The sequence below is a fragment of the Rutidosis leptorrhynchoides genome, chromosome 3, assembly GCF_046630445.1.
Source record: "Rutidosis leptorrhynchoides isolate AG116_Rl617_1_P2 chromosome 3, CSIRO_AGI_Rlap_v1, whole genome shotgun sequence".
Classification (NCBI taxonomy): Eukaryota; Viridiplantae; Streptophyta; class Magnoliopsida; order Asterales; family Asteraceae; genus Rutidosis; species Rutidosis leptorrhynchoides.
In genome coordinates, this window is record NC_092335.1 from 669,765,840 (window position 1) to 669,782,237 (window position 16,398).

Genomic DNA, 16,398 nt, shown 5'->3' on the forward strand with positions numbered 1-16,398 from the left:
AAACAAAGATTTGTTTTTAACTTTTGACGTAGTCAGGTTTGAATTTAGAAAATAAGGCGCGTCTTAACTTTTGACATTGCCTTGGTTGAATTCCGGAATTTAAGGGATTTAAAGAAAATCTTGAAGATCTATAAAATCTGATTCTTCGGGATTTATGGAAATTAAGATCTCTTTAATTAAATACGGTGATCTGCCCCGATTACTACGTCTGATATTTCCAGTATAAATTAAGCTCTTCCTTTCCATTATTCTCACCATTCTTATACTTTCTTTCTTAGTTCATACATCCAAAAGATTCTGAAAATGATTAATCCAGTTCTGATCCTTGTCCTCATCCTTACTATCGCAACAATCATTCTCCTTTTTCAACTTCCACCAGAGGAATCTGCTTTCTTCTACTTCGCCCTCGGGATTATAATGTTTTTAATTCTCCCGTGTCTTTATGTTGCGATAAACATTGATATACACGGTTTGTAATTTATGTGTTGTTATCGGACTTTATATTCTCCCTTATATTTCAAAGCTCTATGCTTTTGTTTTCTCTTCCCGACTTCAAGTCAAGCGAATAATGGTCCAGAATTTATAGATATAGAGTTTCGAATGATTATAATGTTCTAAGCATGAAGGAACGTGATAGCACGATTTGATTTTCAAATTTATCAACATCACGGAAGATAGAACCATCAAGAATACATTTTCTTGATTTGTTACGGAGTTAAGTAGGATGAAAGAGTTATGTAACATGGCACATGATGACGTTATGATCTGTGAATCATCACGTTTCATTTAGAAACTCAGCATGACTTACTGTAATATAATCACGTTGATCAAGTGTCATTATATTATACTAACTCATGCATCAGTTCCCATCATTACTACAATAACATTCATATTTTAAGCTTGAAAATTTACAGAATATAGAAACTAACAGTTTCTATATGATGTAATACTGATAGCACGAAAAGATTAATGATTTCAGATAAGAATAGTTATAAAAATATCTCCAGAAATATGGAGGATATTTATAATGAAAGGTACGATAATATCTCAGAATATCTAAGATCAGAGGATGATAGAAACTATTGTCTGCAAGGGTTTAGAGTAAGGAGCAAGTTATTCACTATAGACTTTAGCAGACATTGAATTATTTGGATTCTTTGAAGTCAAACTTATTCTTTGTGATTTATCCACGGCTTTCTTCATAGTTTCGCATAATCTGCTTTTCGGTACTATATTTTCTATTGAATGTTTCCAATATATTGATACACAGGAAGCACGAAGAGGTATATAATTTCGGACGAGAATATTTATGAAAATATCCTCAGAAATATCAAAGATATTGATGATGATATTTTGGAATTTCTAAGTTCGACGGTTGATGGAGAAAGATTTTCCGCAAGATTTTAACATGACTTCGGAGCAAGATATTCTCTAAAGATTTCAACGGATCCAGAATTACCTGAATCCTTTGAATATAGGATTTGGTCCTTGTATTTGTCCTTGGTCTCCTTCATGGGTAACTCAATCTGTTTTTCAATACCCAATTTTCTATCGAGCGTTCCTAACACTCCTTTCTTTATCATCAAACTTTTGTCCGTTTAGACCATCTACCATTTTTCTGTTTCCTCTGCATTTAATGCTATGATATCTGAATCATCGGTTATTAATCCGAGGTGGTTTCAGGAGAATTGTGTTTTTAGATGATTAAACGCTGATGGTAATATGATGGAATATGAAAGGTTACCTGGTAACAATAAAAGAGCACGCGTATATATAAACGTTATAATAAGGTTGTTTCGTACGAAAAGTCGAAGTTGACTTGTTGGAGTTGTGACAAAATTGGCTAATTTTGAAAAGGGATCGCAAAGTTGTTTTTGTTAATAAATGCCAAAGGATCTGACGCGGCTACGTGTTGAACTTTTACTCAATTGCCGAGAGTTTCTCAGGTGCATAACTATATGCATAAATCTTTCCTTCCGTAGATGAAGTGCGGTTGATTCATCCTATCGATTGAGGTGTTTTCAAGAATCATGAAAGGTTTGAACGCAGAATGTAATCGTGAAGATACAAATGAGGTTTAAGACGAAATCAAGTGGCAAACTTGAAGAATTGTTTAGTTTCATATGTTATATTCAATATTTTAATTCATTTTAATTGTCCAATGTTATTAGTCCACAGTCGATAGTCCACAGTTGACAGTGCAATCATTCATATATAGTTTAATATATAATATTTGAATTAATTAATACGTATCGTGACCCGTGTACATGTCTCAGACTCGATCACAACTCAAAGTATATATATTATTATAGAATCAACCTCAACCCTGTATAGAGAACTCGATCATTACTGCATATAGAGTGTCTATGGTGATTCCAAATAATATATATAGATGTGTCGATATGATATGTCAAAACCTTGTATACGTGTCCCGATATTTAAAGTGCGTAAAATAAATAACAGAAATTAAATGACGATAAATAAAGTGCGTAAAGTAAATAACAGAAATTAAATGACAATAAATAAAATTGCGAGAATATAAATTGCGATAAAATAAATTGCGATAAATAAATTGCGATAAATAAAATGTAATACGGAATTAACAGTTAGCTAGGAACAGTTAGCTAGGATTTTGTTAGCGTGGTTTCTTAATAAAATTTAATATTGTTAATTAGTCTGTTTCTAATCAATTTTTATTGTGTCCATTATTTCTTCATTATGCCACTTGTTGGATTCTGATAGGTCAAAATTCAAATATGAAATTGAATTTGAATGAAAATAGTTATTCTTTGGTGAACGGATAAGTATCCCGGTGGTTGTAAATAGGATAGTGAATAACTGTTGAATCAGATTCGAAGAATATACAGTGTAACTTATTAATGTGAAATTTAAATATTCCTCGGGTATTACCTACCCGTTAAAATATTTTTATTATTAACAGTTTGTACAAAAGAATTTTTAATTACAATCTTTATGAAAACATATATACATATATATTTTCTTCAGATGTAATCATGAATTTAATGAGTTAACATGATATTAAACTCATTTAGTTTTCAGTTGGAACTAGAATAAATAATCTCTAAAACATTAGAGATTACATAATCACCATGTCGAACGAAGATAACTGATGTAGAATGTCATGTAGAATGATGATTATACTCGAGGTATAGATTGAGATGTTGAGGCATGTGATATTGAAATTTGGGTTGTTGGTGGTACCGTTGGTGCCGGTGATTTGGATGAAGCTGGTACGTTTTGCACCATATTTTCCAAGACTACAACTTATGCGCGAAGTTCGTTAACTTCTTCTATTACACCGGGATGATTGTCGGTTCGGACGAGCGGATGAATGAGGTTTAGAATCTGAGATAGTATATGATCGTGATGAGATACTTTGGAAATGAGAGAGAAAATGGTGTCTCGAACAGGTTCGCCGGTAAACGTTTTAGGTCCATTGTCAAGAGGTGAATTTGGTTAGTGGAAATGATCGCCTTCTTCGCGTTTCCATTGATTAAGTCGACTACGAACCCATCTCCAATTCATTCAGAATAGATGATGGCTAATTGATCGATTCATTCCGGTTACTCTGCTTTCGGAGCTCGAGTGGAAATCCATATCGAAATAGCTGTCGGAATAACTATCGAAATAGCTATCGAAATCAGATGGACTCGAACTGGTTGAGGGATTCATCTCGTACGATCAGATGAAGGATTTTCGATAAGAAATAGATTATAGGATGTAGATTAGTACCCTGCAATACATAATTTACATATGCATATATAATACTAAAATCCCATAAGCTACGGAGGAATCTACGGAAGCTGTCAGGCAAAGGTAACAATAACAGATACGCTAAGATATGAATTTAACTATACACTGTCTATGCAATAAAGGCAGTAAGACGTGTCTTAGACTTTAAGGATGGTAAGCAAATAATTTTTCGACACTAAATGATAAGCAAAACTTTTGACATGCAAACACGGTCGAAGTCCAGACTCATTAATGCATTCTAACGACTATCAGTTAGACTCACTAATGCAAGACCTGGTTCGCTAAGACCACCGCTCTGATACCAACTGTGAAGACCCGTCCTAATCCATCCGGACGAAGTCCATATCGATTATAAACGATTCACAACAGTTGATTACATCGCGAGATACTTGACCTCTATATGATACATTTTACAAACATTGCATTCGTTTTTGAAAAGACAAACTTTCATTACATCGAAAGTTGACAGGCATGCATACCATTTCATAATATATCCAACTATAATTGACTTGATAATAATCTTGATGAACTCGACGACTCGAATGCAACGTCTTTTGAAATATGCCATGAATGACTCCAAGTAATATCTATAAAATGAGCAAATACACAGCGGAAGATTTCTTTCGTACCTGAGAATAAACATGCTTTAAAGTGTCAACCAAAAGGTTGGTGAGTTCATTAGTTTAACTTAAACAATCGTTTCCATCATTTTAATAGACCACAAGATTTCAGATTTCCATTTCTCATAAACATACGTCCCATGTATAGAGACAAAAATATCATTCATATGGATTGAACACCTGGTAACCGACATTAACAATATTCATATATAAGAATATCCCCATCATTCCGGGATCCTCCTTCGGACATGATATAAATTTCGAAGTACTAAAACATCCGGTACTTTGGATGGGGCTTGTTGGGCCCGATAGATCTATCTTTAGGATTCGCGTCAATTAGGGTGTCTGTTCCCTAATTCTTAGATTACCAGACTTAATAAAAAGGGGCATATTCGACTTCGATAATCCAACCATAGAATGTAGTTTCACGTACTTGTGTCAATTTCGTAAAACAGTTATAAAAGTTGCGCATGTATTCTCAGCCCAAAAATATAAAGGGTAAAAAGGCAAATGAAACTCACGATACTGTATTTTGTAGTAAAAATACATATGACGTCATTGAACAATGCAGGGTTGGCCTCGGATTCACGAACCTATATCAATTGTGTATATATTAATACGTATAATGTAAGTTACAAAATTTCATTTATTAATATGTATTATTTATATATTATAGTTTTGTAGAATTTATTCTAACCTTTATTTTAAAACGTATACTTATATTATATTTTAAGTTATATTTTATATATATATCGATTTTATGTATATATATCTATAATGATTTACGTTTATATAAATAGTGACATTAATATATTTATATACATATATTTGTGGTTAGTATTGTATTTATGAAATTTTATTAGTTTGTTATGTGAATTATTAATACAATCCTAGTATATACCATAAGTATATATATAGTGTACAAAAGATTTATTTGTTAAAATAATAATTTAGATAATAATGATTTACTAATAATAATAATAATTTTATTAATAATGATAATACTAATAGCAAAAAAAATGAAAATGATAACTGTTAATGATACTAATAATAATAACTCTAAAATAATATTAATACTAATACCATACTTATGTTAATAATAAGGGTTCTAATATTTATAAAATGATAAATGATAATCATAATAATACTAGTAAATATTAATGATGATACTGATAAATATGATATTATTAATTGTAAATGTACTGATGATACTATTATTTATAAACCGGTACAAATTCTAATATTGATGATAATAATATATTTTTATTTCCTTCATAATAATAATAATAATGATAATCATAATCATAATCCTAATGATGATAAAATACTAAAATGATAAGTTTATTACTAATAATAATATTATTAATACCTATCATAATAATAATAGTAATGTCTATAATATTTTCAAATATGATAACAAGTATGATACTAATAATAACAATAACAATAACAATCAAAACAATCACAATAATAATAATAATACTAATAATAATTAATATATAATAACAATAATAAAATTAGAAAAGAAAACTACCTCACATGAAAAGAGTTTCAAAAAAAAAAGAAACTACCGTCCTCTGGACTCGATCTCGTGACCACATGCTCACACGCAAACACTCTCGACCATCCCACCAATTCTGATTCTCTGTACTAATATCGAATTTAAATTTTATATATAAACTGTTTTTCTTCTATTCCTCTTCTTCTCCACAAGTCTCACGGATTCAACAAAACATCAATAACCAAAAAAAAAAAAAAAAAAAATCAGGGTTCCTTTTAAAGCTTCAAAACATTACAGAAAAAAAATAATTTGGGTTCTAAAATAAAAAAAAAAAAAACACTAAAGGCCTACTGCAGCGTCGGTTCTTGGAACAAAACAAAAAAAATTGATTTCGTAATAGATAACATTATAGATAATGTTTATAACACGAAATAGTTTTCTAAACATGTATAAAAACTACTGGAATCGTCAATTTGATCAGAAACATATACACGAACGCGAATTTGTCTCAAGAACAATTGTTGACTTTTTTTAAACTAAACTTTGACTTCAAAATTCAAGATCGATATAAAGATTTGAGAGTTGAGATTTTGCAGATAGATTCAAAGAAAGATTTCTAACCTTTCTGCATTTTTAGATTTTGAAACTTTATTCGAAATTGAATTAAGAGAAAAAAAAAATTGGAGCGTGCAGAGAAGAAGAAAAAAAAAATATCGCTGTGCTCTTTAATCCCATTGGATTTCCTTTTTATTTGATTTGCAATTATACATAATCATTTTGTAATAATAGAGATCGGTTGATAAAAAATGGAGAAAATGTCAACACAGGTTCACGAGTTTGGAGCAGGAAAGAAACAAAAATAATAATAATAATAATAGAGATAAAGGATACAGAGGTCAAGCGTATAATATAGATCTCTACTGTTTTTTTTAATTAATAATAATAATATATAATAACAATACTATTAATATCTAATAATATTAATAAAATTAATAATAATGATAAATATAATATTAATGATAATAATAATTGTAAAAATGATAATAATAATAATAATAATAATAATAATAATAATAATAATAATAATAATAATAATAATAATAATAATAATAATACCATACTAATTATGATAATATTAATATTTTATCGATAATAATAATATTAGTAATAATAATCTAATTTATACATCCAATTTCATCTTTATATGATATAAAGTGATATTATGAATACAAATATTGATATTTGACGATACAAATAACATTACTACAACAACTATATTTGTATTTAAATTTAATTTATTAATATCATCTATTATTATGTAATATTTAATAATTATGTAATATGTATTGTAACATATACTGAATATTATATATTTATGCATTTTAATATAAATATATTATAATATTTATTTACATACTAATTATATTATACTTATGTATGTAATTATGAAAAATATAAATGTTTTATATATGTAAGTATTATATATATTTATTAAAATAGTACATTATTTCATCATAGATATATTATAAATTTCTACATATACATAATATAATAATTATGTATAAAATCATATATATATAGTTATATTTATGTATATATGTATACTACCATATATATAAAATCATGTTTTAAATGTTGAGTAGATGATTAATTATGTATATTAAACAATTAACTACAAAGTATAACATTGTACATTTAATATTTTGATAACGTTGGTAAAATATGTTTGAATCATTTATATACAATATACTATATATATTCAAAATGAAAATCTTTAGTTATTAAATGTTATCTTTTATAATAACAAAATTACTTAATAGTTCATTAATACTAATATAATTAGTTTTATATATAATTATTTATATTTACATTCTTAGTTACAATTAAAGGTTCGTGAATCGTCGGAAATAGTTAAATGTCAAATGTTATCATGAAATAGTTCAAACATAATGAGACTCGGTTTAATAGACTTTGCTTATCGAGTCGAATCATATAAGATTATGTTTAAATTTGGTCGGAAATTCCCGGGTCATCACACACTTCTTGTTACTGCCATCACTACTCTAGGTGAGTATCGTCGTCACTACTTATCACTACGATTGCGTACTACTCGTTATCATGATTCGTTGCTCTTTTCGCGCCTAAAGACATTATTGTTTGACTTGAACCGCATTGACGTGAACAATCATTTATACACTTCCCTCGGGGAACGCTTCTTTATAGTTGCACTAATTCTTTCGATTCAATACGAGTCACGTTAGAGACGTCGTTACACTTTGTTTATTTTAAACTTCACGATTACACGAACTTGAATCTATAGAGTGATGTGGGAATGGAGGTATGAGTTAGCGTAATATAACGACACTCGATCAACGTGGTTATATTACGGTAAGTCATACCAAAGTTCTAATGACACATGATGGTGGTTGGACTCGATCAACCTAATCACCACCATGTGCCATGTACATGACTTTATTTTTCTTGTTTGAACATCCGAAAACTCCGAGAATACTGATAACAACCATACCCGGGACACATCTTCGATTATTGTGGAACCATATTGATGCTTCCGAATGAATGACAAATTCTTTCGACTTCAAACATATGTTACACGTGTGTACTATCTCGTTTCTTATAGTTTTTATAGACGAACTACAAAATGCTTGGTATGCTCACATCGAGGCGAAAACTTCTCTCGCCTTACACTAGTACTTCCGTTTAAGGAAATATTTTATCTAAATTCTCAATGGAGAGAAAGACTCTTCACACTATACTAGTATTCGCCTCGAGGGTGAATAGTCCTATCGAACATTTTCGGAAACCGATAAATCTTCCACGGCGCGAAATTCTTGAGAAACAGAAACTTGTTCCAACAAACGTTTTCACGTCCTAACAAACTCTTTCAAATATACCTTAAAGAAATGTACCTCGTTTCGGATCGAGATTCTCATTTCACTTCTAGATTTCAGAGTGCCTTACAAAAAGCTTCGGGACCACGTTTAAACATGAGTACCGCGTATCATCCACAAACCGACGGACCAAGCAAACACATGATTCAAACCTTGAAAACCATAATACGAGTTTGCGTTATCAACTTCAAATTTACTTGAGAAAAGTTTTTGCCTTTAACCAAATTCTCTTACAACGATGGTTATCATTCAAGTCTTAACGTCACACCTTTTGAAATCTTATATGACCGGAAACGTCATTCTCCTTTTGTAGAACCAAGTAAATGATAATCAAGTCACCGAACCTGGACTCATTCATGGAGTAACCGTTAAAATCGTCCCAATCCGAGAAAGGCTCGAGACGGCCCGTAGTCGCCAAAGGAGATATGCCAATGTTAGACGTAAACCTTTCGAAATCCATGTGGGAAATCGCGTAACGTTAAAAGTCGCGCCTTGAAAAGGTGTAATCCGTGTCGAAAATGTAGAAAGCTAAATTCTCGATATTTTGATCCTTTTAAAATCTTGGGGCGTTTTGTACCCGTTGCTTACCGTTTCGAACTTCCGACTCAAACAAATTCCGTTCACCCTACATTCTGTGTATCAAACTTAAAGGCGTGTCTTGCGAAACAAGAACTTGTTATCCTCTTCGACGAACTTACTATCAACGATAAACTTCACTTCCTAGGAGGACCGGTTGAAACTGTAAATCGTGAAACCAAACTTTAAACCAATGTAAAAAAAAAAAAAAAAAAAAAAAATCCCGACTGTCAAAGTTCGTTGAAATGCCCAAGGAAGTAACTTCACTTATTCGTAGAATTGGCAACACAAGATCTCGAGGAAGAAACAACGACTACTACTTCCAACTAAATTTCGGGACGAAATTTCTTTTAAGGTGTAGGTAATGTAACATCCCGCATTTTTCAGTTAAATTATTTTAACGACCGTCTTTTTTTTTTTGATAATATCTTCCGTTATCTAAATTCGTAGTTTCCGTTGACTAACGTTCATAATATTTCCGTTACTTAATTATAACATCACTCGTTTACTCGAGTGTTTTCAAAATATTCGTTCGGTAAAATCCCGCACCCGCTTCTAAACTCGAGGGACTAAAATTGACACGGGGCAAACTAGTTGACTAGGTCAACTAGTCCACCCCAATCACCACCATTCAATCATCTCCATTTCTCTCTCTTTCTCTCTAGCAAGAACACACACACATTTACCCAATTCAATCATTCATCATCTAAATTCGATCTAGGAGGCCAACATCAAAACAAATTACGTATTTGGAATCCTCTCTTCATCCTCTACAATTTGATACCAACTTCATCTCGTTTGGGTAACATTTCTAAAACTTTAGATTTCTCTAAATTCGTGTTTTTTTGATTTGAAATGGTGTTAGTTAGTGTCTATGGCTCGTGTCTAGCATGAATATATGATTTACTTGCTCGATTTGTTGTTTTGAGTAACTAGTATGAACAATTGAAATGGGTGTGCTTAATCTTTGATTTTGGATGAGTTAATGTTGTTAAATTGTTAAAGTTCATGTTTTAATTGTGTTACTAGTATCACTAGCTTCAATTTGATGCGTAGGTTGATTAAGAAAACTTCAAAAACATGAATATTGATTTTTGTGGATTTTGGTTAGGATTTGATAGACTTAAAATGAGCTTTTGATGTTTCGAATGCCATGAAATGTTATTAGTAAGTGTTTAGTTGTAATGTATGTTTCATTACCTTCAAAACGTCATATCGTATGTGTAAATTGGATTCCCGAATCATAAAATACGTTTTACGAACTTGAAACTTTGAAAATAAACCTTTCTTGATCAATTGACGAGTTTTCGGTTATTGTAATTGATGTTTTTGCTTGGTGAAAGGTAGTTAATTGTATTCCTTGTCAAAAGAGCTTTCCAATGATATAAGATGCGTATTCTAAGTGTTTACGGTTTGCGTTTTGTGCTAAATTGAATTTTGGATCAAGACTTGAACTTTTGAAACTGACCAGGTACCAGGCCACGCCTAATGTCGCGGCGCGACACCTCTGGCCGCGGCGCGGCAATAGCCGTGTTTGGGTTCTGACCTACCTTGTCAAATTTCGAAAAATGTTTGCTATGCTACGCACCTCCGATTCACATGTAACTTGTTCTAACATGCTTATATATGAATAAAAACCTCAGAAAAATAGTTCGGGACCCGACCCGACCCCGTTGACTTTTTCATTGACTTTAACCAAGTTTGACTTTTAGTCAAACTTAACAAAACACTTATACAATCGTTCTAATCTTATTTTATACTTGATTCTTGCATGAAACTTGACAACGTGATTCACATGCTATATAATCGAGTCGTAATGAGCCATAGGACTAATTGAACACATTTCACCCGACCTTGTGTCGTAACCGGTTAATTGATACAACTTATTTGTTTAGGTCAAGGCTAAGCAACTTTCATGCACACGTTTACTTTGTGAAGTACATTTATACTCGTGCACTCGAGGTGAGATCATAGTCCCACCTTTTCAACAACTTTTTATACTTTTAAATTGTGGGCTGAGAAATATACTTTGTTACATTTTGTACTACTTACTTTTATACTTTGAACACAAGTACAAGGAAAACAAACATTCCACAGCGAGTTAGAACAAAAATCCTCAATTCGATTATCATTAGTTACACTTGCAGGGTGTAAGCGAGAACTTATATTGTGTGGCCATACGGGTTTGACAAACCCTCATTTCGGACGGTTCGCTACCGTCTACGGATGAAATATATTTTCGAGAAACAGTGTATGTTCTAACACTATTGTGATGGGGTTCTATGGAAGGAAACGTTAAGTCTTGATAATTGGGTGCTCGCGAACAATACTTTTGGAATGCAAACGATTTTGATAATCAACTATGGGAATACTAAATCTTATGGTTCAAAAACAACGTTTACAAATACACCTATGATTTCACCAACGTTTTTCGTTGACAGTTTTCTATATGTTTCTCAGGTTCATACTCGGCTACTTGATACATGCTTCCGCACACTTTGATTACTTGCTTGAGGTCAAGCATACATGCATACGCTAGTGATAGCACTTTTGGATTAAACCTTAAAGCATACATACTTACGCTATTTATAGCAACTGTGATTTTCAACTTATATTATGTCGCAAGTTATTTCATTTATACTTTACAATTTTTGTAATCTTAAACTTGTTGTCGAATTGTTTGTAAACTAAACTTTGCAAGTCTTGTACGTTTCAAATGAATGCGACATAATTTTGGTCAAACGAGTCTCATATAGGGACTATGACCACGCAACGGGACCTAAGCAGTCGGCGCCGTCAATGACGATTTTGCCGGGTTGCTACATATGGTGTCATTGTAAACCAAGAGTCGAGATAAAACGTTTAACGTGTTATTATGATAAATTGTATATGGATAACTATTTTGAAATGGTTTGTATACTTGGGTGTTATTGGGACTTAACTTATAAAAAGAAAAAAGTACTCCGTTTTTGGTTAAACGGATTGGGGTTGTTTCATTTTTAGTTGTGAGTTTAAATGATGTTATCGAGTTCGAGTCGAGTTCAAACAAACAAAGTAATTTTTGAACAAGTCAAGCTCAACTTCTTACCGCTCGACTCGTATTCGGTTTGTTAATAGCTCTAGTTTGAACCACGAAATGATGTTCCGATCGTGCGCTAAGAGTGCTCCTAATGGAGTAGTTCCTCCCATCTTAGTCATGGGTGCCACATCAGCGCCACATCAAAACTTCTTTCCCATGACTAAACCCAGGACTAAACACTTCCAACATTGACACTCCTTCCTTCCATTTTTTTAATTATTTCTAAAATTAAATACTTATTTAAATACAACTAAACTTTTATTAAAAATTAAAAACATTACAATAATTTAAATTAAAACATAGAGTTAAAAATAAAATTACATGAAAATTATTCGTCTTCGTCATCGTCATCGTGCAAATTACATAAAAATTTAAATATCTTCAAGGTGCTCTTGATACAGGGTGCAACTACATATATGGGTGGTTGGACGACCACCATATTTTTTCTTCTCTGCGTTAATTTGATTTCCAAAATGAGGCCCTTCTGGTTGAACTTAAGATTGTTGGTCATTGTTTTTGAATATGTACTGCCTCGGTTGGTAGGCTGCAACATTTTTTCACTAGAGCTGGTTACTTGCATTCTATAGCAAGGGCCTCACTTCTTGTGGTAGCAGTAGTTTTATTTGGGGCTTCTACTGCTAGTTTGCTCAAATTTTTGACACTTGACGTAACAAATCTTTATGTCTTTGTTATATGGGCTTTTGTTATATACTTTTTGGTTCTCTCTCTTGTGATTAGTGAAGATCTCATATATGGATGTACACGGATTATAACAATGATCTGTGTACCTGTGTTGCTAATTCAAAATTATATTACGGCCATGGTAAGCTGATTCAAGTACCGCATTTTTATCTAATTTTTTGCTTCAACATAACACGTTTACTTACCCCTTTTTTTTTATCCCATCAGATTCGTAGCTCCCCATACTTGTTTATCTTAGCCATGATTGAACCCATTTTAAAATATGAACCGTTTCAATACAAACCATAACCCAATATGCGTGACCTGCCCATTTTACCATCCCTATTTATCCTCATTATTGTTGTGTAATGTTACTAAATACAGGGGTCCAAAAACTGTTGGTGTATCGATCCCAATGAAAGCCACGTTCTTTATAACGTATGTCATGGTAGATGGTTGGTCGGGCATTGCGGCAGAGATTTTCAGAATGGTCTCGTTGATCATGTTTCACTTAAAAAACACGTTTTTAGTGAAGACCGAAAAGGACAGAGAGCAAGCAATGAATGTTGGTTCCTTGACTTGGGCAGTATCAGAGCCTCGTATACAGTTGTACTTCTTGCTTGGATTAGTGTACTCAGCGGTCACCCCTATACTACTCCCATTCATCGTTGTGTTTTTTGGCTTCGCCTATCTCGTTTTTCGCCATCATGTAAGCTTCTTACTATATCTTTAAAAAGAGTTAAATGGGTGATTATTTTCACTTCAAAATGTGTCGGGTTGGCCTAGTTGTATCTCTTAGATATGGGTATATGCTTATGTACCAAAAGATAGATCGTTCGGCAACTTATACCTTTTTGGTATTATTCTTTTTAGATTATCAATGTGTACGATCAGAAGTACGAGAGTGGCGCAACATTTTGGCCAGATGTTCATCGCTGAATAATCATTGGATTGATAATTTCACAGTTTATGTTCTTAGGATTGTTGAACACAAAGAATGCAGCTAATGCTACATATTTCATGATTCCTCTTCCGATTTTGACCTTCTGGTTCTTTAGATTTTGTAAAGGCAGATTTGAATCTCTGTTCAGACGTTTTCCGTTAGAGGTTAAACATACGAACACCCACATCCATTTGAAAAGACAATACTACCCTTGTTGTAACTTCATTTCATAAGTTAAAACCACAGTGGAAGTTATTGGTAGCCACAACTATAAGTGTTCAAAGTTTAAGCTTATAGTTTTGGGCTAATAATAACTTTTACCGTAGTTTTTAGCTGTGATTTGAAGTCAAAACTTTACCATTTTAATTATTGTATGGGGCGAACTTTGAAATTTCATATTATGTGTATTTATGTTTTAAAAATATATATTTATATGTTTTTTGCTACATAAAAAAATTTTATACACATAATGGCAAGTTAAACGTATGCGTTATATGTTTTAGAACCTAAATAATTTAACGTCGCTCCATACAATAGTAAAAGGTGTTGCAGCCCATTTGTTCGTTTGATGGTTACATGAATCTATATTGATTACAGGATAATCAAAAAAGATACACTAGAACGTGCGACAGAACCAAATCTTAACTTCAAAGTTTATCTCGAGGATGCGTACGTGCATCCGGTTTTCAAGGAGTCAACAGAATTTGAGAAACCAACAGTGATTGATGGAGAAGAAGACAGTCCACTAGTTGCAACAAAAAGGATATTTCAAAGAGATGGTAAACAAGAAATTAATGAAGATGATACTTCCGAGGACAAAATTGGTATTTCAGCAGTTTGAAATTGGATTCGGTTTGTTATGTTTTTCTTGATCTAAAATGGTTTTGAATTTATTTCAGAGACATACAATGGAGGTTCAAAAGCAGACCTGATGGTGATTACAAATGAGAACAGGCTATGGCTATGAGTTGGTATTTATTGAGTTGAAGAATGTATGTAACTCGGAACTGAGTCAAGAGTGAGTCATAAAAATGGCATTCCTATGGAGAGGGAAACCAAGTTGTTCAGCTGATCAATGGCAGTTAACACCAATTCATATCAAATGTGTTTTTCAACATGCTTTTGAAATGCCAAGATATAGATAAAGACATTTCAATTGTTTTCTAGATGTAATGTAATATTGTAGAATGTGCCAAACTTTTGGTGGAATTTAACTTATAACTGATTTTACGATAGCTACTTTTTGCTAGTAAACAGTTGTCAATACTTCATTTAATTGAAACTTCGTAAACAGAAAGCCTAAAATATTTCCATTTGGTAGGCTGATGAGGTTTTTATTGAAGTCCCCTCCACTAGTCTCCTCCGAACCAGTCGATTCCGAAGCCATTCATTCTCCCCTCTTGGTTGGCATTTGCAACCATTATATGTTTGGCCGACAAGTTTGTGATAACTTATTGAAGCTTATAATTTAATCTTCTATTTATTAGTAGTTTAAGCTAGTTTAAACAGTTCCAGTGTTAACTACAACTTTGTAAGTGCTAATTTCTATACTTGATGGCTACAAGTTTACAAGAGAAATATGTACACCATGTGAATGACCAAACATGTTTTCAATCAGAACTATTTCCGTTAGAATGGTCAAGTCCCATATGAGCGTAAATGAAATAACTTAGGATGAATTGACATTAACAAGAAAACTCAAATAATAGCAAATAAGATAGACGATCTTCTTGCGTGAATAGAGGGAAGAAAGAAATGACGGTGGGTATTTATTTATTGTAATGAGTTAATGAGTTATTACAAAGTAAAACTATAATTGTGATTTTGTCTCTTCGGAAAAATCTAATCAGTATAGCTAATTCGATATCACTTAGCCATCAATATCCAATTGATCTATCTACTTAAATAAGTTTTTTTTTTTCAACATAAAAACAAATATATTTTTTTTTTTTTCAACATAAAAACAAATATATTTTACGAGTTAGCTTGGATATCAAATTCCATCTACTTAAATAAGTTTTTTTTAAAACCATCACTAGAGAGCCTAGTAGTTGGGGTCGCATTTCAAAATATCGACCACAAAATTTACTATAGACATATTTTTATAGTAACAGTATAAAATCACAACAACAATAACAACAATTTATGTCTACTAATCCACAGTCCATTTTGTTCTAAAGCATTCCTCCATTATTCCAGCCTTCTATTTAGCTCATCCTGATATTCCGATACTAAAACAATATCACCAGCAAAAATCAAGCACCAAGGGATACTTGTATACTTTTAAGACAACTCGTCTAAGACCAGCGCAAAAA